Genomic DNA, 24392 nt, shown 5'->3' with positions numbered 1-24392 from the left:
CCCAAGCATGCAGGAGAAATCCCCTTTCTCTTGGGGTGTTAAGCCTTTGCTTATATCACACCCAAGTGATTTACAATCAGCTTCCTCCACTCCACCATCAGATTTATGAATGAGTCATGAACCCAGGAACACCACCTTGTTATTCCTTATGTTTTGCACTATTTACTTATTTGGTAACTTACCATAATTTTTATATCTTACTATGTACTGCTGTTGCAAAACAACAAATTCCATGACAAAACATAAATTTCAGTCCCGATGAAGAATCTCGGCCCAAAATGTCAACTGTACTCTTTTCCGTAGATGCTGCCTGGCCTGCTGAGTTCCTCCAACATTTTGTGCGTGTTGCTTGGATTTCCAGCATCTGCAGATTTTCTCTTGTTTGAAGTTTCATGCCATGTAAGTCAGTGATAATAAACCTGTTTCTGAAAGAGGTAAGCAACAATCACTTGTCTTCAAGTTAAGACAGCCTTGGATGGCTGACCTTCAAGGCAGAGTTAATTTCAGTAAAATATCTCATTCCATTAAGTGTCCCTATTCTACCATTTTTTCCTAGTTGACAGTATGTTTTGTTTTGTTACATCAGTTTCCTTAATCCAGTAAATGGAATGTATAAGCAATGTATAGTTCATGTTTCGGGCTGAAACCTTCAGCAGGTTTGCTTAGAGTTCCAGCATCTGCAGGTTTTCACTTGTTTGCATGAGCACTGTCTTCAGCTGAACCATGAGTGTAAGAGACCCGACGCAGACTGGGAGATCGTTTCGCTGAACACCTATGCTCTGTCTGCCAGAGAAAGCAGGATCTCCCAGTGGCCACACATTATAATTCCATGTCCCATTCCCATTCTGATATGTCTATACACGGCCTCCTCTACTGTCAAGAAGAAGCCACACTCAGGTTGGAGGAACAACACCTTATATTCTGTCTGGGTAGCCTCCAACCTGATGGCATGAGCATTGACTTCTCTAAATTCCGTTAATGCCCCACATCCCCTTCGTACTCCATCCCTTATTTATTTATTTATTTATTATTTATTATTTTTCCCTTTTTTTTCTCTCTCTCTTTTTTCTCCCTCTGTCCCTCTCATTGTAACTCCTTGCCTGCTCTCCATCTTCCTCTTGGCTCCCCTCCCCCTTTCTTCCTCTCTAGGCCTTCCGTCCCCTTCTCCAGCCTCGTATCCCTTTTGCCAATCACCTGTCCAGCTCTTGGCTCCATCCCTCCCCCTCCTGTCTTCTCCTATCATTTTGGATCTCCCCCTCCCTCTCCCACTTTCAGATCTCTTACCATCTCTTCCTTCAGTTAGTCCTGATGAAGGGTCTCGGCCCAAAACGTCGACTGTACCTCTTTCGATAGATGCTGCCTGGCCTGCTGCGTTCCTCCAGCATTTTGTGTGTGTTGCTTGAATTTCCAGCATCTGCAGATTTCCTCGTGTTTGCGAGGATAAATAGGTGTCTGGACTGACATTATCTCCAAAGAAGCATAAACTCTAGAACCAGAAAAATGGAATATGTTAAAATAATCATCCAATACCCAAATTCTATTGAAATAAGATACAGAATTGGCTTGCCCACTAAAGGTAGAAGGTGGTGTAGATGTAGTGTGTTCTGCCTGGAGGCCAGTGATTTGTGGTGTTCAACAGGGATCTGTTCTGGGGCCCCTGCTCTTTATGATTCTTATACATGACTGGGATGAAGAAGTGGAAGGGTGGGTTAGTAAGTTTGCAGATGACACAAAAGTTGGTGCTGTGGGTAGTGTGGAAGGTTGTCGTAGGTTACGACAGGACATTAACGGAACGCAGAGCTGCGCTGAGGAGTGGCAGATAAAGTTCAACCTGGTAAAGTGTGAAGGTCAATTTGATGGCGGGGTTCTTAGCAGTGCGGAGGAAGAGAGGGACCTTGGGGCCCACATCCATAGGTCCGTTAAAGTTGCCGCGTAAGCTTTTAGGAAGGCACGTGATGCACTGGAGGGATCGAGTTCAAGAGCTGCAAGGTAATGTAACAAACTTTGCTCAGATCACACCTGGAATGCTGTGCTCAGTTCTGGGCTCATCGTGGGAAGGAGGTGGAAGCTTTAGAGAGGGTGCAGAGGAGAGTTACTAGGTGCTGCCTGGAATTGAGAGCATTTCTTATGAAGATAGGTTGAGTGAGTGAGGGCTTTGCCCTTTGGAGTGAAGGTGAATGAGAGGTGTCTTAACAGAGGTACAATTTTTTTTACATAGAGAGTGGTGAGTGCGTGGAATGACTTGCTGGGATGGTGGTAGAGGCAGATACATTAGGGGCATTTAAGAACTCTTAGGCAAATGGATGATAGGTAAATGGAGGGCGATGTAGGAGGGAAGAGTTAGTTTGCTCTTAGAGTAGGTAATAAGGTCATGGGCCAAAGGGTCTTTACTGTGCAGTGCTCTATGTTCTAAGGCTTTATATATATTATAAAATATATGCCCCTTTTTCTGTCAGTGGAAACATCCATAACTAGTTGTGGTAATTTTTGATTTGTTTACTGTGGTGTGACATGTTAAAATACAAACATATGTCCACAGTCCATGCACTAGCAATGCTGAAGCAGACAGTGAACGGTAAACAGCAAGTATCTGAGTGGTGAGCGCTTTGTGATAAAGTAGGTCACGGGCTGTAGAATTGCAGCAAATGCAACTGTTAAAAAACAGTGCACTAATTCCTGTGATATTTGGATTATAGCTGCTCGCCTGCCTTATGCTCTTTTACCTATTAGTTAAATAAAAGCTCTTTTGTTTACTTTGCTTTAAAAAAATATTTATTGTTGGTGGGGTTCTGATAGTGATTTCCCGGTTCAGCCTCACCACAGAGTGCGGCAGGAACTTAGTAGATTTCCTCAGCACTCGTGCTGTGGAACCTACCCTTGGATGCTGTACAAAGTTGGAGCTGGTGCAGGATTCACAAGTCCCTTCATCCGAATGGCAACTGTCCATTTGAAAAGAAGAATAGTTCTATTAGAGGATGTGGATTCTCAATGAATTCCTAATCTCCAATGAAACAGATTTGCGGTCTATGGACAAATACACAAAACACAAAGAATTTAAAACAAGGTTTGTCCTCTTTACACAATGGCTCCAAACAGAATGTCTTTCAGGAACTTTATGAAGCACTTCCTAAAGGCTGACTCTGTTAAACAACTATTATTCTTCATACCCAATTTGCATGTACTACATTCCTATCAGAAAAAACATTGAGAGTAATGTTATGTAAGATTATATACTTGTAAGGAGAGATTAAATAAACGTGACAGAGAAGTGAACAGAAAATCCTGCTGATAGTCTTGGGGAAACCCCACCAAGCAGCCTGCATTTGTGTTGTATATATTATGTAGCCCACCTCCTTGCTGTGTTCACTACAATAATATCATTAGGCAAGATGATTTGTCAGTTATCAGATAGGGAATTTCACAAATTACGTGGCAGACAAGAGACACCAACACACCATGACTGTGATTGAAAGCCATGAGAACTCTTAAACTGTGTTATGAGCTTATATTACAGTAGATGTTTCATCTGTCTGGTCGTTACTAGTTTCCCTGATGTAAATATGGGCACACCGTGTGGATGTAGTCATCAACTCACAAACATGCAATGAAATTGGCTGCATTTTTTAAATGCAAACTTGTATTTGTCTGAATGTAGGAACAGGCCTGAGGACTCCACATGTCACCAGACAGAATCTTAAAAAATAGACCACTGTATATCTGAATTATTAAATCAGTGATCCGAGTACAGCTCATATACTATGAACTTTGAAGTGTTGTGAACTTGTTCTTCATTGTCTTGGCATTAACAAGGCAGCAGTTTGGTTCTAATCATGCCATTTGACCAGAAGATGACAACTCTTGTTTATGTTTGCCTGAAAGGGGATACAAGGCCATCCAGTTAAGTATCTCATCCAAAAAAATTGAACATCTGGTAACGTTAGCCGAGTTTTCCATTGCCTCAATATGGAGTGCCGACTTTTGAAAACTGGGAGGCAGGGCTCTAACCAAGCACCCACCCAAGTCTTCATTAAGTGAAATTATTGTAAGACAGAGAAATGTATGGTAAACCTGCCATTTAACCTCAAACTACTGAAAAAACAAAAAATTCTACTAATTATAACATAATATTACAGTACAGTATTAATAATAAATCAGGTATACTAATACTTACAATTAAGTGGCTGTTTGTCTTTGGAAGGAACTGCTTCTCATTGTTTTGCTGTCAGCATACAGTGCTGCCTATAAGTTTTATGCTGCTTTTGTTCAGTCTTATTGTCTTCTAACTGTATATTATCAAAGGTTATATAGTGAAGGTCAAAATCCACCTGCACAAACAAAATAGCTTTCATTATGGAACAGCTGAGACATAACCTTTTAGCAACCAGATGATTGACTGGAAAACTACAGTAAGGCAAAAAAAAAACAGAAAATGCTAAAAAAAAACTCAGGGTCGAGGTCAAGCAGCATCTGTGGCAGGACAAGCAGTTAATGTTAAAGGATATCTGTCATCTTTTTTGTCACCTGCAGTGTCTCTGTCTCAGGAATGATAATTCTCACGAGATTTTTTTTTTTGTTCATAGCTTTGGCAAGTTTGTCACTAGTAACTGTATTCTAGGCATCTCCAAGAATCTTCCCAGTTTCCACCAGGAATATATTAACTTTGCCAAGAAGATGGTAGCAGTGTATGCATTGTCCCATTTCCTCCCAGATCTGTCTTCTGCCATTTTCATTTGTTCTGTCTTCTGGGCAACCCAGGCACAGGCCTGCTTCAGTTATCAAGAACAGTGGTGCTGTATGGTTTTGGATCAATATATACCGTAGCTTTGGTGTGAAGTGGCGTAACCATCAGTACTAAAGGAATAATTACAGACTGTCCTAAAAACAAGTAATTCTTCAGCTTTAGACTTCCATGTGAGTTGGAGAAGTGTATTTGATATATCTCCTGACCACAGCTGAATCAATTATATACTAATCAATCTTAAAACAATATCACAGTCAGGATGCCTGAATTAATTGCTGCCTTCACGTGAAACAGATTAGAGGGTAGCTGACAGCTGGCCAGACAATGCCAATGTAATTTAATCATTTAGCATTTTCATTATAAATGTTATTGCGAACTGCTTATGTACACATGGAAATTTGTATTAGTGAGTGATTGTGCACTGACATAGAGATTGATACTGCAACTTTTATATTTAATTTTAGAAAAGAAAGAACAGGGAGATGAGGGTAGATTATTTCACACCATGATTTCTTTTGATCAGGATTCCAAAGCTTGAAAAGGAGGAAGAAGCTTATAAATGTCAAAAAAGTACTTGGAAAACATGCAAGAACTGGGAAAACATGGGGTTATGATGAGAGTAGAGGAGTGGGGTTAATTCTTTAGTTCTTTAGAAGTTGTCAGCATGATAGAAACATTATATATTGTTTGTAATTCCAAGATGCTATGAAGAAAATACTTCAACCAGCCATATTGTTGATGAGTATTTTCATGGAAATAGAGTGCTTCTACTGTGCGTATCTTATGCAACTAAAATATTGCCATGAATGATAAAGCAGACTTGCAGAGTAGTTCATATTAATTTTCAGTACAGTCACATCAACAGTCGAAGTGGAATATGTTTATTGTTTCAGAAATATTACCACATCCAAACATAATGTTGAAATTGCCATGATTTTAAGGACAAAGGAAAAAAGATGAGCTGAAGGAACAGTCAAGCTACAACTGTGCAACAGAAAACAAAAAGTTATTTAGCCAAATGAAACCATTGTTGAGACTCATTGGCACATACAGCAAAGTGTCCCAGACTTGCTCAAGAATGCTAAGAGCCTTCCAAGCTCTGACTGAAATTCTTGAATGTTGATATTTTCAACAGAGTTAATATTTTGTACCATTTACAATGGGCAGGTTAATAGCAGTTACAATTGTTGGGTGATTTTAACAGCCTTTCACACTCAGCCAGCCACTTAGTGGATAATGTTGGACTGGGAATGAGCATCACACATGGTTTGTACAGAAGGAAACCTGGAAGAGAAATGGCCAATAACATAGCACCTAATAAAGTAAAATTTCACCATCAAGTCTCTTGCTTCCAGTTTTCAAAGAGTTAATTCCTAGTTAAAGGTCCGCAGGAACAGTAAATCTATTCTAACTTTAGAAATGAATATAGTGCAGAAGCATTCAAGAATCAGCTCAGTAGCAAGCATTGAAATCACTGGGAATAAAAAATTGGGAGGTTTATGAAATGGACACTCAGAGTTAAAATCTATTGAAAGAAATGATGCAGGCAGTGGGGCTCAAGAAGTGGTTCACTCGGAGGAGGAGAAGATGGCGGCGCGACGCAGCTTGCACGGCCACTCCAGTGAATGACATCTGTAATCTGTCAAGTAGGGTGCCGTGCACAATCTTGATTTGATGGAGACAGATGTGAGAGAATGGAGGAACATCTGGAGAAACTTCTGAAATGCCCTTTTTGCTGCCGCTGTTACTGTGTGAACCAGAATCTCCGGAGGGGAAGGCCCTGAATCCTTGGCTTTGCTTTTGCTCGGCAGCCGGGACGGGGTTGAGGCGCTCGGCAGAGACGGTGCTCGGTGATTGGTGTCAAAGGGCTGGTCGGAGGCTCGAAGTTTTTGGACGGACTTAGGGTCGGCTGTGGTCGGGTGCTTCCAATGCATCAACAGTTGTCGGTGCCTGGAGGTTTATGGCAGAGAGAGTTTCTCCCTTCTGCCGCCTGCTATCGGCGACTATCGGGAGTCGATCGGAACCTTGAGACTTTTTTTTACCGTTCCCATAGTCTGCTCTTTATCAAATTATGGTATTGCTTTGCACTGCTGTAACTATACGTTATAATTATGTGGTCTTGTCAGTGTTAGTCTTTGGTTTGTCCTGTTTTTTTTTGCGATATCACTCTGGAGGAACATTGTATCATTTCTTAATGCATGCATGCATTTCTAAATGACAATAAACGAGGACTGAGTGTCCTCATAATCTAATCTAATAATAGATGGAAAATGCATGGAGCTGCACAGTTTTATACAGTTACAAAATTCACAGTTATTCGAAACACGAATTGCAAAAATAGTTTTGTCCCTGTATATCAGTCAGGCTCCTTCTTTTAGTGTAAAGTTCAATCCAAATGTATTTGCATTTTAGAGTATGACAATAACTTTCAAGATAACAAGACTGCAATGATTATGAGATGTTCCTCTGAGTGTCATTTTCAATTTTTGGATTGTTTTTCTAAAATAATCTGCTCTGAACACAATAAAATGACAGACAAGGTGCACTAAACTGGAGGCAAATTGAGGAATATGTAAATTTGTGTTACATCGTTCTTGACATGTTGCTTTGCATGTATTAAGCTCATGTGCACAGCGGGAGAGGAAACAATGAAAAAACTAGGCACACTCTATTAGTTTCTCAAGTATTATTCTGCACATGCTGTAATGCACTTTATTGATCGCTATGAATCCATGTTTTACAATGATGACAAGGAATGACACAAGATCATGAGTGTCTAGAAGAGTTGTTGAGGAACCATGGGCGCAATCTGAGAAACTCATGGTTAATCATAGACAGTCAGTAATGAAAGCATGCGAATGAGTAGAACCGGAAAAGGTAGCACTGTGAATTTGTTGGGGACAAGGGTTTAGCCTGGTAATTGCTGAAGTGGAAACCAACGTTGTGTGGCAGCTCAGATTCAAGCCAGTTAAGACTGAAAGCAACACACACAAAATACTGAAAGAACTCAGCAGGTCAGGCAGCATCAATGGAAATGAAAAACTAGTTGATGTTTCAGGCCAAGACCATTCATCAGGACTTGGTAACCTTAGAGGGAGACTTTCAATTTACACATTGAAGAAATGGAGATGTCCATGAAGAGCATAAGAGGGGGAGAGTGAAAGATTTAGAATGATCTTAAGAAAGTGATCTATTGGTAGAAATGTTATCTGATACGCTTACAACATGGCCAAACATACGCTTCACCTGTGAAAAGATCTGTATCTCAGTTAATGGGAGAGGTATGTATTGGAGGGATAGGAAGGTAGGCAGAGGGGGTGGTGTGGCTTTGCTGGTAAAGCGTGGAATCAAATCAGTAGAAAGATGCGACATGGGATCGGAAGACATTGAATCCTTGTGGGTTGAGTTATTAGAAACTACAAGAGTAAAAGGATCCTGATGGCAATTATATACAGGATTCCCAACAATAGCTGGGATGTGAGCCAGAGACTACAACAGGAAATCGAAAAGGCATGTCAAAAGGGCAATGTTATGATAATCATGGGAGAATTTAACCTGCAGGTAAATGGGGAAAATCAGGTGGTAACAGATCTTAACCCTTACATACTGTTCGGGTCAAATTTGGCCTGTTTTGACATTTGGCAGCTGTAAAAACACCCTAAATGCCATTTCTTAAAGCTGAAATTTGATGACTTTTCCTAAAGTGACCCAAAATGCACAAAAATGAAAATACTTAAAGATTTTATATTTTTGTACAGGTGCTACAAATTTTTGTTCATTGAGGCTGTTCCGGGTCATATTTGACCCGTATCTATTGAAATGGATTTTACATCTCTGAAACATTAATTCAGGATTGATCACCCATTTATTAATGTCAGATAGGCTATTTATACATTCTAAATAGATCTGAGGTTCAAAATTTGGTATAGACACTTGTTATGAGGGGATTCTTGGGCCGGGTCAAAACTGACCCGGACCATACTGTGAAGGTATGGAATATGAACAGGTTGCCTGGGTTAAGGGAGTGAGCTGGATGAATGGTTATGAGATGACCTTTTAGAGCAGTTTGTCAGTGAGCCTACTAGGGCATCAGCTATACTGGATTGGGTGTTACATAATGAACCGGAGGTGATTAAGGAGCTTAAGGTAAAAGAACCCTTAGGAACCAGTGATCACAATATGATTGAGTTCAATTTGAAATTTCATAGAGAGAAAATGAAGTCTCACATAACGGCATGTCAGTGGAGTAAAGGAAATTACAGTGGCATGAGGGAGGAATTGGCCATAGTAAACTGGAAAGAAATGCTGGAAGGGATGACAGCAGAGCAGCAATGGCATGAGTTTCTGGAGAAAATGAGGAAGGTGACTGACAAAGAAAGTCAAAGTTCATGTCAAAGCAAAAGAGAAGGCACACAACAAAGCAAAAATTAGTGGGAAGACAGAGGATTGGGAAGGTTTTAAAACCCTACAGATAGTTAAAGCTTTTTCAAGTATGTAAAAAATAAAAGAGAGATGAGAGTGGATATAGGACCACTAGAAAATGAGGCTGGAGAAATAATAAAAGGAGACAAGGAGATGGCAGATGAACTAAATTAGTACTTTGCATCAGTTCTCATTGTGAAAGACACTAGCAGTGTGCCCGTTGTTGTAGTGCTTGATGGAAGAGAAGAGAGTGCAGTTACTATTACAAGGTAGAAAGTACTCAGAAAGGGTACATAAGTCACCTGGACCAGATAAATTGCACCCTAGGGTTCTGAAAGAGGTAGCATTAGAGATTGTGGAGGCATTAGTAATGATCTTTGAAAAACTATTGGACTCTGGCATGGTGCCAGAGGACAGAGGAAGGCAGCAGAAAGGAAATTATAGACCAGTTAGCCTGACCTCAGTGGTTGGGAAGATGTTGGAGTCAATTGTTAAGGATGAGGTTATGGAGTACTTGTTGACACAGGACAAAACAGGACAAAGTCAGCATGGTTTCCTTAAAGGAAAATCTTGCCTGATGAACTTGTTGGAATTCCTTGAAGAAATTACAAGTAAAATAGATAAAGGGATTTCAGTGGATGCTTTATATTTGGACTTTCAGAAGGCCTTTGACAAGGTGCCACACACGAGACTGCTTATCAAGTTAAGACCCCATGACACTACAGGCAAGTTACTGCATGGTTAGAGTATTGTCTGATTGGTAGGAGGCAGTGAGTGGGAAAAGAAGGATACTTTTCTGATCGGCTGCCAGGGACTAGTGGTGTTACACAGAGGTCGGTGTTGGGACCATTTCTTTTTATGCCGTATATCAATGGTTTAAATATTGGAATAGATGGCCTTGTTGCCAAGTCTGAAGATGATATGAATATTGGCGGAGGGGCAGGTAGTGTTTAGGAAACAGATAGACTGCAGAAGGACAAGAAAGGGCAAGAAAGTGGCAAATGAAATACAATGTTGGAAAATGCATGCACGTTCATGCTCTTTGGTAGTAGAAATAAATGTGTGGACTATTTCCAAATGGGGAGAAAAACCAAAAATCTGAAATGCAAAGGGACTTGGGAGACCTTGTGCAGAACACCGTAAAGGTTAACTTGCAGGTTGAATTGGTGGTGAGGAAGGCAAATGCAATGTTAGCATTCATTTCAAGAGGTCTAGAATACAGGAGCAGGGATGTGATGCTGAGGCTTTATAAGGCACTAGTGAGGCCTCACCTTGAGTATTGTGAACAGGTTTGGGCTTCTCATCTAAGAAAAGATGTGCTGGCATTGGAGAGGGTCAAGAGGAGGTTCACAAGGTTGATTCTAGGAATGAAAGGGTTATCATACTAGGAACGTTTGATAGCTCTGTGTCTATACTGGCTGGAAATTAGAAGATGAGGGGGGATCTCAATGAAACCTTTTGAATTCTAAAAGGCCTAGACAGAGTTGATATGGAAAGGTTGTTTCCAATGTTGGGAGAGTCTAGGACAAGAGGGCACAGCCTCAGGATAGAGGAGCATCCATTTAAAACAGAGATGTGGAGAAATTTCTTTAGCCAGATGGTGGTGAATTTGTTACTACAGACAGCTGTGAAGGCCAGGTTGTTGGATATATTTAAGGCAGAGATCGATCAGTTCTTGATTGGACACAGCAGCAAAGGTTTCTGGGAGAAGGCCAGGGAGTGGGGCTGAGGAGGGAAAAATGATTAGCCATGATTGAATGGAAGAGCTGACTTGATGGGCCAATTAGCCTATTCTGCTCCTATGTTTTATAGTTTTATGCTCTAAATGAAATAATATGAAATGCAATAATTAAAAATGTCACTAAGTTATCTCAACCAGTGTGTTGGAAATTGTGAGAAGTGCAAAGTCTGGAGAATATAATCTGAGGTTAGGAGAAATGATCAACAATCGCGTAGTCATTCTGAAGGGTCCATCAAGCATTGTAACTTCAATGTATTTCTGAGTCACGCTCTGTGAGATATGTAAACTAACATGACCACACCTACTGTAAATTAAAATCCAGTCTATTAATAATGCTTGAACAGGTACAAAGATTGTTACATCATTGGAATTGGCTTCGAGAAATGCAGAAGGTTTTCAGCTGGCATGGAACATGGAAGCAAATGGTAAGTGTTAAGAAAGATGGTGAAAGAGCTGAGCCACGCTGGGAATGTGAGTCTGCTGGAAGAAGCTGTCACCATATTAATGGGAGTCATTTGGCACAAGTGTTTCAGTCCAGTGTAATAAGATGCTTTGAGTGCAGAAAACAAGAGCAATCACCTCCATCTGCAAACCTAAAATGATAATTATAACTCAGAATAGTGACAACAAGGAGTCAACTGGAAGAGAAATATTTATAGCAGACACCCACAGAACCTACAGCAGGGTTATTGTGTTGTTGTTGTCCTGGATATGAAAATGGGCAGGGACATACAGCACTTACTGAGAGTTTTAATAAAGTGTCTCTGATACTGACATTGAAACTGGGAACATATTCTGGTCAAACTCTAAAGAAATTCTTCCATAAAAAGCAAATAAAACCCACAACAGAACTACAGTTCATAGCACCTGACACACAAATTGACTAATGTTGCTAGCAAGAGATTGACATGTGCAGACCCTGTAAAAATTCATTTCAGGGAGGTAGCACCATCAATTTGCGGGAGACTCCCTAAACTTCAGGAGAGGTGGGATGTCTGCAATAGAGTAGCTCCTTAGCAGCTAGCCAGCTAGTTTAAATAACGTTAGCTATGCTAATGAACAAATGACACCTGTTAAACTCACCTCAACATGTCTTTTACATTTTAACCCACCATGGGCAATAGAAAGTCACTGTTGCAAACAGTGCAGCGAGCAACACTGTCATTATTTTTGACCCCTATTAGGCAGGGGTACACTTTAGTGTAGTCTGGGGTGAAGTACGTTTTATATATTTTTTTGGAACACTCTGCCATGGTGGTCTCTCTCGCTCTTGCACTCTCTCTTGCTCTCTCTCTTGTGCTCTCTCTCTCTCTCTCGCGCGCTCACGCTCTCAAAAAATCGATTTCCGGGTTGTTGTATATAACTTGCGGGCATCAGGGAGCCGCTACCAATATGCGGGAGACACCTGGAACTTCCGGGAGAGGTGGGATGTGTTCAGTGTGAATGTAATGCTATCATGTTTAAAGAAAGTTCTGGAGCGATTCAAAGATAGTTTTATAGATCCACAGATTAAGAGTAAGCAGGCCCACAAATGCATTATCAGAATCGGAATCATCTACATTACCACTGACAAACGTCAAATGTGTTTTTTTGTTGCAGCAGTACAGTGCAGGGCATAAAGACCATAAGACAAGGCAAAGGAGCAAAAGTCGGCCATTCGGCCCATCGAGTCTGCTCTGCCATTTTATCATGAGCTGATCCATTCTCCCATTTAGTCCCACTCCCCCGCCTTCTCACCATAACCTTTGATGCCCTGGCTGCTCAGATACCTATCAATCTCTTGTAAGAAGCTACAATAAGTTACAATAAGATAGACAACACAAAAGAGGAATACGGGGTATTGCTCATGGGTTCATGGACTGTTCCGAAATCTGATGGCAGAGGGGAAGATGCTGTTCCTAAAACATTGCGTGTATGTCCTTGAGCTCTGTACTTCCTCTCTGACAGTAGTAATGGGAAAGGGGCGTGTCCCAGATGATGAGGATCCTTAATGAGGGTTGCCACCTTCCTGAGGCACGGACTTTTGAAGGTGTTCTTGAAGGCGGGGAGGCTTGTGCACATGGTGTAGCTGACTGAGCTCACAACCCCCTCTGCAGCCCCTCTCCATCCTGTGGTGATGCAGCCAATCAGAACGCTCTGTACTGCACACCTGTAGATATTTGCTGGAGTCTTTGGTGACATGCCAAATCTTCTTAAACTCCCAACAAAGTACAGCTGCTGATGTGCCTTCCTCAAGGGTGCATCAGTATGTTGGACCAGGATAGATCTTCAGAGATACTGATGCCCAGGAACGTGAAGCTGCCCACTCTCTCCACCACTGACCCATCGATGAGGACTGGGGTGTGTTTTCCCAACTTCCCCTTCCTGAAGTCCACAATCAATTTGTTGGTCTTACTGACATCGGGTGCAAGGTTGCTATGGCAACACCACCCAACCTGCCAATCTTCCTCACTCCTTGTACGTCTCTTCCTCACCAGCTGAGATTTGGCCAGCAACAGTGGTGAATGTTTGAGCTCCACCTAGCCACACAGTTGTGAGTGTAGAGACTAGAGCAGCGGACCGGCATGTATCCTTGAGGTGCACCGGTGATGAATGTCATTGGTGTTGTTATCCATCTGTATTGACTGTAGTCTTCCAGTGAGGAAGTCAAAGAACCATTTGCGGAGGGAGGTGCCAAGTCCCAGGCTTTGAAGTGTATACTGTAGTTTAGAATTAAGGGAAGGATTGTATTGAATACTGAGCTATAATCAATGATCAGCCACCTGACATAAGTATTGCTGCTGACCAGGTGATCCAAGGCCGAGAGAGCCAGTGAGGTTGCCTCTGCTGCAGACCCATTGTGGCAGTAGGCAAACTGCAGTGGGTCCAGCACCTTGCTCGGGCAGGAGTTAATCCTAGGAGTTAATAATCCAAATGCTGTTGGGTGTATTTAAGGCCGAGATAGGTAGGTTCTTGATCAGCCAGGGCATCAAGGGGTATGGGGTGAAAGCAGGGGAGTGGGGATGACCGGAAGAATTGGATCAGCCCATGATTGAATGGTGGAGCAGACTTGATGGGCCGAATGGCCTACTTTTGCTCCTATGTCTTATGGTCTTAATTCACTGCAACCCCGAGCAGTACCACTTGGGCGAGAGGTCATAAAGAGTTGAAAAATAGTGGAACAATATAACACATGGTGAGACTGACACAAGGTGAATTCATGACATATCATTGTGGTGCTCAGAGCGGATAGGACCACCCAGTTCTATAGTGGTTATAAGGTGATTGGATACTTAATGGAGCTCTGGGTGATGAACATTACTCTAAGCCCCCATCTCAGGATCTCTGCAATGAGTAGACAAAGACCCAGCTTCAAGGTGAATGAAATAAGCCAAACTTGCCTAACGATTAAATACGCCTGTATTGAACTATCTCATGATGTAAACCCTTCAGCAACTCAGCGGAAAAAGATCTTTGGATATGTGGGGAACGCTGGAATGCTCCATTAGCATGATGTCAAGCTTAAAGAAACGCAGCTGCCTACTTGTGCTCTAGTATGTATTTATTTGGCCCATAAAGTGGAGTAAAAGGCTTCACAGAACTGACTTTTTATTAGAATCATAGAATTGACCTTCTAATAGCGATTAAAGTTGGCAAACCTTATGATTAATAATTCAAATTTCAAAGTCAAAAGTCTATTATTGAAGGACATATATGTCACCATATACAACCCTGAGATTCATTTCATTATGGGCATACTCAGTAAATCCAAGAGCCATAAAATGAAAGGCTGCACCCAACAGGGCTGACAAATAGCCAATGTGCAGAGGACAACAAACTGCAAATACCAAAGAGAAAGAAAATAATAATAATAATAAATAAATAAGCAATAAATATCAACCCTGTGTAACACTTGCTTCTTCCAGTGGCTTAATCTAGATGGGGGTCAGGTCGAGCCAGTAGAGCGGTTGGAGGAAGCAGTGGCTGGTATGCTTGTGTTACTCTGAAGTGGAGATTGTTAAAGTAGGGGAGGAACATACATCCTCACTAAAACAGCCAATGGAATAAGTGCCTGCTGACTGCATTCCTGGAAATAGTAATGTTTTTCAGCTGCAGATCAATAAATAGAATTATATAGTCTAAAGATGTATATAGACCTAAATAATAAAGGTTAAAGATTGGCTTTATTTGTCACATATTTGTACATCAAAACATACAGTGAAATGCATCATATTTGCATCAAATCAAATCAGTGAAGATTTGCTGAGCAGCCCACAATTGTTGCCACGCTTCCAGTGCTAATATAGCATGCCCAGAACTCACTGGGCCTAACTCGTTTGTCTTTGGAATGTGGGAGGAAACCAGGGCTCCCGGAGGAAACACACTTGGTCACAGGGGAAATGTACAAACTCCTTCCTGTGGGAATTGAACCCCAATGGATTCCCACCTCTGCTGTAAAGCACGGCGCTAACTGCTACATTACCGTGCCTTCCCAATATAGCCTTTCTGACATGCCTCTGAAAGAGGTTGCTGGTCCTAACAAAGCTGGGTGGTGTTAATGTCCTTCACAAGTCTTACTGCACTCCTCCACCTACTCACCTAACTCTCCCCACCCCCCCCACCCACTCCTCAGAGTCATCCTCCTGCTCTTTCTTCTGAAGGCTGGTTCACGTCAGTGTTTCTCACAGCTATACGTTGCAGGTTGTTTAATAAGTTTACACATCTTTGGAGATCTGGTTAATTATGTTCCCTAGTGATCCGCAGTGAGATATCCAATCTATCTTTTCCCCAGAAAGGGGTGTGAGTGAAGATGGAGATGAAGGAAGCGAATGAGAGAGTCACAGAGGGAATGATACATTGGAATGCTGAAAGTGGAGGAGGGAGGAAGATGTGCCAAGTGGTGACTTCGCTCTCTGCATGTAAAATATTACAGGGGGTGATCGGTTGAATGTAGACACCAGTAAACTGGAAGGTAAAGACTATATAAACTGAAGGCAAATCAACAACTATTTTATATTGTTTTCATTAACTGGATACAGTTTAAAGTATGTTGGTACTTGCACAGCTGACTAAGATCAACTTTATCCCCTGGACCTGCAGAATTCATCCTGCACTGTTGGATCGACATGCCTCTTGCACTGTCCTTAAATTATGGATGCCCTCCAAAAGTATCACAGCGACAGTGAATGTGATCTTGGCCACCTGTTTAAATATCTGAAGCTCCTGCACCCCCTAGTGGCTCTTATTAGAATGACACTTCATTTTTAAGGGTGACATTTTAGAATACTGTACATCTTTCTCACAAAATATGTAATGTATTTAGGGCAGATTATGCCAAGAATCATGGAAGGTGCTAATCACGCTAACATCTATGGGATATCAACAGTTTTAAAGCAAAGTGTTATACTTTATCCAACCTATTAGCCTGTAATCACTTGACAGTCCTGTTGAAGAATCACGGCCAGAAAAATTCTCAGCTTATTCCTCTCCATAGATGCTGCCTGACCTGCTGAATTCCTCCAGCATTTTGTGTGTACTGTTCTGGATTTCCAGCACCTGCAGAATCTCTTGTGTTTAACATTTACTTGCATTACCCTTCCATAGCAACATGACATTAACCTAATATATAAATAGATTACATTCTCGATTTGAATCAGAATCAGGTTTATTATCACCGGCATGTGACGAGAAATTTGTTAACTTAGCAGCAGCAGTTCAGTGCAATACATAATCTAGCAGAGAGAGAGAAAAAAATTAATAAAATAAAACATAATAAATTAACAAGTAAATCATGTATACTGTACTGAATAGATTATTAAAAATGTGCAAAAACAGGAATACTGTATATTAAAATAAGTGAGGTAGTATCCAAAGCTTCAAAGTCCATTGAGGAATCAGATGGCAGAGGGGAAGAAGCTGTTCCTGAATCACTGAGTGTGTGCCTTCAGGCTTCTGTATCTCCTACCTGATGGTAACAGTGAGAAAAGAGCATGTCCTGGGTGCTGGAGGTCTTTAATAATGGACACTGCCTTTCTGAGACACTCCTCCCTAAAGATGTCCTGGGCACTTTTTAGGTTAATACCCAAGATGGAGCTGACTAGATTTACAACCTTCTGCAGCGTCTTTCGGTCCTGTGCAGTAGCCCCTCCATACCAGACGGTGATGCAGCCTGTCAGAATGCTCTCCACAGTACTCCTATAGAAGTTTTTGAGTGTATTTGTTGACATGCCAAATCTCTTCAAACTCCTAATAAAGTACAGCTGCTGTCTTGCCTTCTTTATGACTACATCAATATGTTGGGACCAGGTTAGATCCTCAGAGAGCTTGACACCCAGGAACTTGAAGCTGCTCACTCTCTCCACTTCTGATCCCTCTATGAGGATTGGTATGTGCTCCTTCATCTTACCCTTTCTGAAGTCCACAATCAGCTCTTTCGGCTTACTGACGTTGAATCCCAGGTTATTGCTGCGGCACCACTCCACTAGTTGACATATCTCACTCCTGTACACCCTCTCGTCACCTCCTGAGATCCTACCAACAATGGTAGTATCGTCAACAAATTTGTAGATGGTATTCGCCTATGCCTAGCCACACAGTCATGTGTATGCAGAGAATAGAGCAGTGGGCTAAGCACACACCCCTGAGGTGGGCCAGTGTTGATCGTCAGCGAGGAGGATATGTTATCACCAATCCACACAGACTGTGGTCTTCCGGTTAGGAAGTCGAGGATCCAATTACAGAGGGAGGTACAGAGGCCCAGGTTCTGCAACTTCTCAATAGGATTGTGGGAATGATGGTATTAAATGCTGAGCTATAGTCGATGATCAGCATCCTGACATAGGTGTTTGTGTTGTCTAGGTGGTCTAAAGCCGTGTGAAGAGCCATGGAGATCGTGTCTGCCATTGACTTATTGTGACAATAGGCAGATTGCAATGGGTCCAGGTCCTTGCTGAAGCAGGAGTTCAGTCTAGTCATAACCATTTCATCACTGTCGATGTGAGTGCTACCGGGCGATAATCGTTAAGGCAGCCCACATTATTCTTCTTTGGCACTGGTATAATTGTTGCCTTTTTGTAGCAAGTGGGAACTTCTGCCCATAGCAGTGAGAGATTGAAAGCGTCTTTGAATACTTCCACTAGATGGTTGGCACAGGTTTTCAGAGCCTTACCAGGTACTTCATCAGTATCTTCTGCCTTGCGAGGGTTCACTCTTTAAAGACAGTCTAACATAGGCTTCTGAGACGGAGATCACTGGGTCATCAGGTGCAGCAGGGATCTTCACAGCTGTAGATGTGTTCTCCCTTTCAAAGCGTGCATAGAAGGCATTGAGTTCATCTGGTAGTGAAGCATACTGTCATTCATGCTATTGGGTTTTGCTTTGTAGGAAGTAATGTCTTGCAGACCCTGCAGAGTTGCTGTGCATCCAATGTTGCTTCCAACCTCGTTCGAGATTGTCTCTTTGCCCGTGAAATAGCCCTCCGCAGATCATACCTGGTTTTCTGGTACAGGTTGGAGTTGCCAGACTTGAATGCCAAAGATCTAGCCTTCGGCAGATGACATACCTCCTGGTTCATCCACGGCTTTTGGTTTGGGAAGGTACAGCAAGTCTTTGTAGGCACACACTCATCCACACAGGTTTTAATGCAGTCAGTAACACACTCATCCAGATTCAAAGATGAATCCCTGAATGGCCTACTCCTGCACCTATTTTCTATGTTTCAATGTAATACAGTCCAGTACATTTGAAAGCCAGTACATGAATATTTTTCACGGATTCATGCAGCCATTGTCAATTCAGACTAGTGACTCAATTATTTAGACTGATCTTCTCTAAAAAAGAGTGGGCAAGGAAGATGGAGAGAGAATGAAGAGGTCAGAGTCCAACTGCTCTATTTCTTTTCACATATTCTTAAGAATTTGCTGCAATACTTTCCAGCCAAGGCAAGAATCTAGAATAATATTAAATAATTCTCAGAAAGGAGTGATGTTATGATCTTTTTTTCTAAACACTGGGCTTTCCAAGTAGTATCTATCTTGTCTGTGGTATATGAAGCTCAGGATGTGGCTTCTTTTATATTGGCAAGACCAAGGTTAGACTTGATGGCTGTTGTGGAGAGCATCCGTGCTCTGCCTGCAATGACCTTCTTGAATTTCATTTCAGCCCACACCAATCTGTCTGTTCTCAGTGTTCCCCCCACCACAGAGGGCTCAAAAGCAAATTATTCCACAATATTTTACAATCCACTGAGTTACACACCGAATTCTCCAATTTCAGGTTACCCCATTCTCCTACATGCCCTTAGTGCTCATGGGTTCTCTCTCCCTTTGTGTACCTTCAGCCCATCAAATCCGTGCCGAGCAGCAAGTGCCCAATGTTACACTAAACCAGCCCTAATCCACTTTATTTTCCCCACGTTCCCATCAACCCCCCCCAGACTCTACCACACTAGAGCAGAGGTTCCGAAACATTTTAATGCCATAGACCCCAGGTTGGGAACCACTGTGCTAGAGGCAATTTACACCAGCCAAGTAACCTACCAGGCCTCACATTTTTGGAATGTGGGAGGCCAGAGGAGCACCTGGAGAAAACTCACAAGGTGACAGGGAGAACGTGCGAACTCCAGAGGCAGCACCGGAAGTCAGGATTACACTCAGGTTGCGAGAGCCATGAGTCACCAGACTGCTGCATCAATAGTAACGTGCTCTGTCATAACTTTGATCTACTAACGTTAAAGCTATTTGTAATCCAGTGGGTTTAGCCATGACATGAGTGCATAAATCATACAATGTCCTGAATTTTCTCAACAGGGTGAAGAACTCCTTGCAAGTCGTTTGATACAAATTGCCTCCAGAACCTGAACCTGGCCAGAGGGCTTAAAAAGAGGATTTTCATAGCAGTCATAGAGTCCATTCTCACGTACGGATGCGAGACGTGGACGCTCACTAAGACGATGCGAAAGTCTCTAGATGGTTGCTATACACGAATGCTCCGGATGGCTCTTGACGTGAGTTGGTAACAGCACATGACGAACGTCGAGTTCTATAACAACCTACCGATGCTCACCACTAAAATCGAGGTGAGAAGACTGCAACTAGCGGGGCACTGTCTATGCCACCCCGAGCTACCTGCCAGCCTAATCATCATATGGGAGCCCAAGCACGGGAGGATGAACCCTGGGAACCCTCCCAAGACTATGGTCAACACGCTCCTAGAAGACAGCGGCGCGGCTAATGTAGATGAACTGAACACACTGATGAGGGAGAGGGAGAAGTGGAGAGTCCGTCATCATGCCTGATGCCGGCCCCCTAGGCCTGAATCGACGTAGTAGTAGCCTCCAGTTTTCAAATTGGACATCCTTACTCAGACTGTGTGCTGTTAATCTCTTGTTTTATATTAATTAGATCTTCACATATCATTAAATTTAATTCTGTCTTCTTTTCAGTTTCAATAACTGTTGAAATTTTCCATCTTCCTTTAATTTCACACTTGAAGGTTCAAAGAAAATTTATTATCAAAGTATGTAAATGTCAACATATACTACCCTGAGATCCTGAGAATCCCTGAGAACCTGTCCGAGTCCTGCAGACTCCCCGCTTCCTCAGCACTACTTGACCCTCCTCCTATCTTCCACAAACTTGGCCACAAAGCTATCAATTCTGTCATTCAAATCATTGACATATAATGTGAAAAGAAGTGGTCCCAATACCGACCCCTGCAAAACACCACCAGCTACAAGCAGACAACCCACTCTTTGCCTCCTGCCAATCAGCCGATCTACTATCCGTGCTCTATGTATCCATGCTTTATGGCCTGGTAACTCTCATAATGTGTTTGCATGCCTTTTCTGTTGAAGTTCCACCCATTGCGAAATCTGACCAGGGACTTTCCATCACTTGTTAAGATTAACATGTAACATCTGGAAAGTAATTGCTTGACTTATATCATTTCCAAGCCTAAATAAAACAAAACTGAAAATACTGGAAGTTCTCCACATGACTGGAGAGAGAAAGAGAGTCACAGTTCAACCTTTCATCATGTACAGTCCTGTGCAAAAGTCCTCGACACACATACATAGCTTGGGTGCCTAAGACTCTTGTATAGTACTGTAGTCATCTTATGTATTGCACAGTACTGCTGCCACAAAAAAAAACAAATTTCAAGACATATGTGAGTGATGATAAACCTGATTCTAACAAGGGTCTCTATTGTGGATTGAGAGTGGGAAAGGAGCAGGGAGAGGGGAATCATGGTTGAGAAAAGGTAAGGGAGGGGGGAAGGAGTGGGAAGCACTAGAGAGACATTCTGTAATGATTAATAAATCAATTGCTTGGAATCAAATGACCTCGCCTGAGTTCTGAAGGCTGGGTGTGTCTGTCCAGTGCCACCCTCCCTGTCCCCGGCAATTCTTCTCCATCATCCCGTCCCACAACACTTCACCATCACCTTCCAAACATCTTCTGCTCCCGCCAGATTTATAAAATCACTTTCAGCTCCACGTTGACAATAACAGTACTGTGTAGAAGTCTTAGCCACCCTAGCTATATACACTGTATATATGTACTGAGTGTGCATAAGACTTTAGCACAATACTGTAAATGCAGTTTAATCTGCTGCAGGTATAATCACTCTAATCTTTGACCATTCATTGGTGACGGGTATGTGTGCTCAAGCTCTTCTTTGAGAAATAAAGTACAGTAAAGGAAAGTCATTTTGGATGAAGTGCTGGCTTTCCAGAATGTATTCCTTAAATCTGTGGATTATAAATAAAGTTGATTAAAATCTATAATAGCAAAAATATTAAAGGATCCACAGAATTAGTGTCACTCTTCATTGATGAAAGCAGCATGTGAAAAGAGAAACGTAAATGGTTATCAATTATAGTTATTGATTACAAAGCAGTATCAATTTTTATCAAATTTTGCGGCTTCAGTTGATTGCTATTTAAGTAAGATTTGATTGATATTATGTGATTATCTAGAATATATAAGGCTAATGAATTATAGCATGGGTATACAAAGATGATTTCTATTCCAAACAGATATGCAGTGTTGCAGATATATAATGCATTTTCATTGTTAAGGAAGGGCTTTATAAATCTGAGTTTGAAATGTGCCAGTAACCTGAATTTACAGGTAACATAGGGTAAAACCTCGAGAGGCTCCAAGGAGCACCATCAAACAGAGGTTCCCAGTGAGTCACTTCAGGTGATGCTAGGAGGGGTGACTGCAACCTTGGTTAAAGGGGCCTGTTAAAGGAAGAAGGAGGGAAAGAGATCCAGACGTTCAGGGATAATGAATCAACACCACCGCCAATGAATTTAAAAATTACTGCTAAAAATGTGCTCCATTTTTCATTTCCAAATATTTTGCAGCAATGGCATTTAACTCACAAGAGATATTTTCATTCAATTAACACGCTGTTCAGAACTCATGGAACTGTCAGATAGATTATGCAGATTTCATCACAGCAATGGTCCGATTCCCAAGGTAAAGCCCCAGCAATTTCCAGAAGCATTTGCCATTAATTAAGCTTCATTTTAAAAAAAATTAATATTCAGGGTCTCAACATCAACCTCATTTATGTTTTTTTTTAGCATTTTTGGACGTAACTGGGAGCAGGAGTATGCAACATCTCTGGCATTCAATATTTATTGACTATTGGCTTCAGCTCTACTTTCTTGCTCAATTCTCCTCATCATGTGATCCCTCTGTTGTTTGGAAACCTTTTATTAAAGCATGAATGTACTTGAGACTCAGCATCCACGCCTCTCATGGGTACAAAATTCCAAAGATTCACAACCATCCATAAATTCCTCCTCATTTCAGTTTCACTCTTTAGAACTGCCCTCCACATCACTGGCACCAGCCTACCCACTGTCAAGGACATATAGTATATACAGAAAGGTGCCAGAAAAGGGCCAGTAACATCATGGACTGTTGGTCCCACTCCCATTAGGACATAACATCCATGCCAGGACCAACACTTACTTTCCCCCAAGCAGTAAGGCTGAACAATGCATCCACCAACTAGCCCATCCCTTCACATCCCCAACCACCACTACTTTATCACTTCCTGTCAGAGTCACCCTATGTACAGCCACTCCCGTGCCTAGCCTCCCTTTATGGGCGTACAAATCGTCTACAGTAGGTATTTATAGTGTGTTTTATTATTATTGTCTTCTTTATCTTGTTGTGTTTTTTTTGTGCTGCATCGGAATTTGGAGAAACATTATTTCGTTCTCCTTTACAATTGTGTACTGGAAATTACATTAAACAATCTTGAATCTTAAAAGGTATCTAGACAAGCACTTGTATATCCAAGGCATAAAAGGCTAGAGTTCCATAGCTGGTAAGTGGGATTAATGGGATTTCATTCCTTGGAATGTAGAAGATCGAGAAGAGTTTGGATGGAGGTATACAAAATTATGAGGGGTATTGATAGGGTAAATGCAAGCAGGCGTTTTCTATTGAGGTTGGGTGGGACTACAACTAGAGGACATAGGTTAAGGCTAAAAGGTGAAAAGTTTAAGAGCAATATGAGGGGAAACTCCTTTACTTTCTGTATACCCATGACTGTGTCGCCACCCACAGCTCCAATCTGCTAATTAAATTTGCCAATGACACTACATTGATTGGTCTAATCTCAAACAATAATGACGTGGCCTACTGGGAAGAAGTTATCTCTCTGACACAGTGGTGTCAAGCAAACAACCTCTCTCTCAACGTCGCAAAAATAATGGAGCTGGTTGTGGACTACAGGGGGAATGGAGACAGGCTAGCCCCTATTGACATCAATGGATCTGGGGTTGAGAGGGTGAACAGCTTTAAGCTCCTCAGCATAAACATCACCGAGGATCTCACTTAGTCTGTACACACCAACTGTGTGGTGAAAAAGACACAACCGTGCCTCTTTCACCTCAGACAGTTGAGGAAGTTTGGTATGGGTTCCCAAATTCTAAGAACTTTCTACAGAGGGCATCCTGACTGGCTGCATCACTGCCTGGTATGGGAACTGTACCTCCCTTAATCGCAGGATTCTGCAGAGAGTGGTGTGGACAGCCCAGCGCACCTGTAGTTGAGAACTTCCCATATTTCAGGACATTTACAAAGACGGATGTGAAAAAAGGGCCCAAGGGATCATTGGGGATCCGAGTCACCCCAATCACAATCTATTCCAGCTGCTACCATCCGGGAAATGGTACCGCAGCATAAAAGCCAGGACCAACAGGCTCCAGGACAGCTTCTTGCACCAGGCCATCAGACTGATTTACTCACGCTGATCTGAGCATATTCCAATGTTACATTGACTGTTCTATTTATTCTAAATTATTATAAATTACTGTGATTGCACATTGCACATTTAGATGGAGACATAAGGTAAAGATTTTTACTCATGTATGTGAAGGACGTAAGAGATAGGTCATTTCAACTCAAAGGATCATGAGGGTGTGGAACAAGCAGCCAGCACAAGTGGTGCAGGTGAGCTCCATTTCAATGTTTAAGAGAAGTT

General features: G+C 41.9%; 1 long non-coding RNA gene across 1 annotated transcript; it reads left to right on the top strand.

Annotated features, from left to right (window-relative positions):
• The first annotated feature begins 236 nt into the window (after positions 1-236).
• LOC140202714 (uncharacterized) lies at positions 237-23132 on the top strand. The gene is made up of 4 exons (XR_011887174.1): positions 237-399; positions 11249-11329; positions 15676-15855; positions 19691-23132. It is a non-coding gene; the product is annotated as an uncharacterized lncRNA (long non-coding RNA).
• The last annotated feature ends 1260 nt before the right edge of the window (positions 23133-24392 follow it).

Source organism: Mobula birostris, chromosome 9, assembly GCF_030028105.1.
Source record: "Mobula birostris isolate sMobBir1 chromosome 9, sMobBir1.hap1, whole genome shotgun sequence".
Lineage (NCBI taxonomy): Eukaryota > Metazoa > Chordata > Chondrichthyes > Myliobatiformes > Myliobatidae > Mobula > Mobula birostris.
Note: the sequence above shows the minus strand (reverse complement) of the source record. Positions and strands in the feature narration are given on the sequence as shown.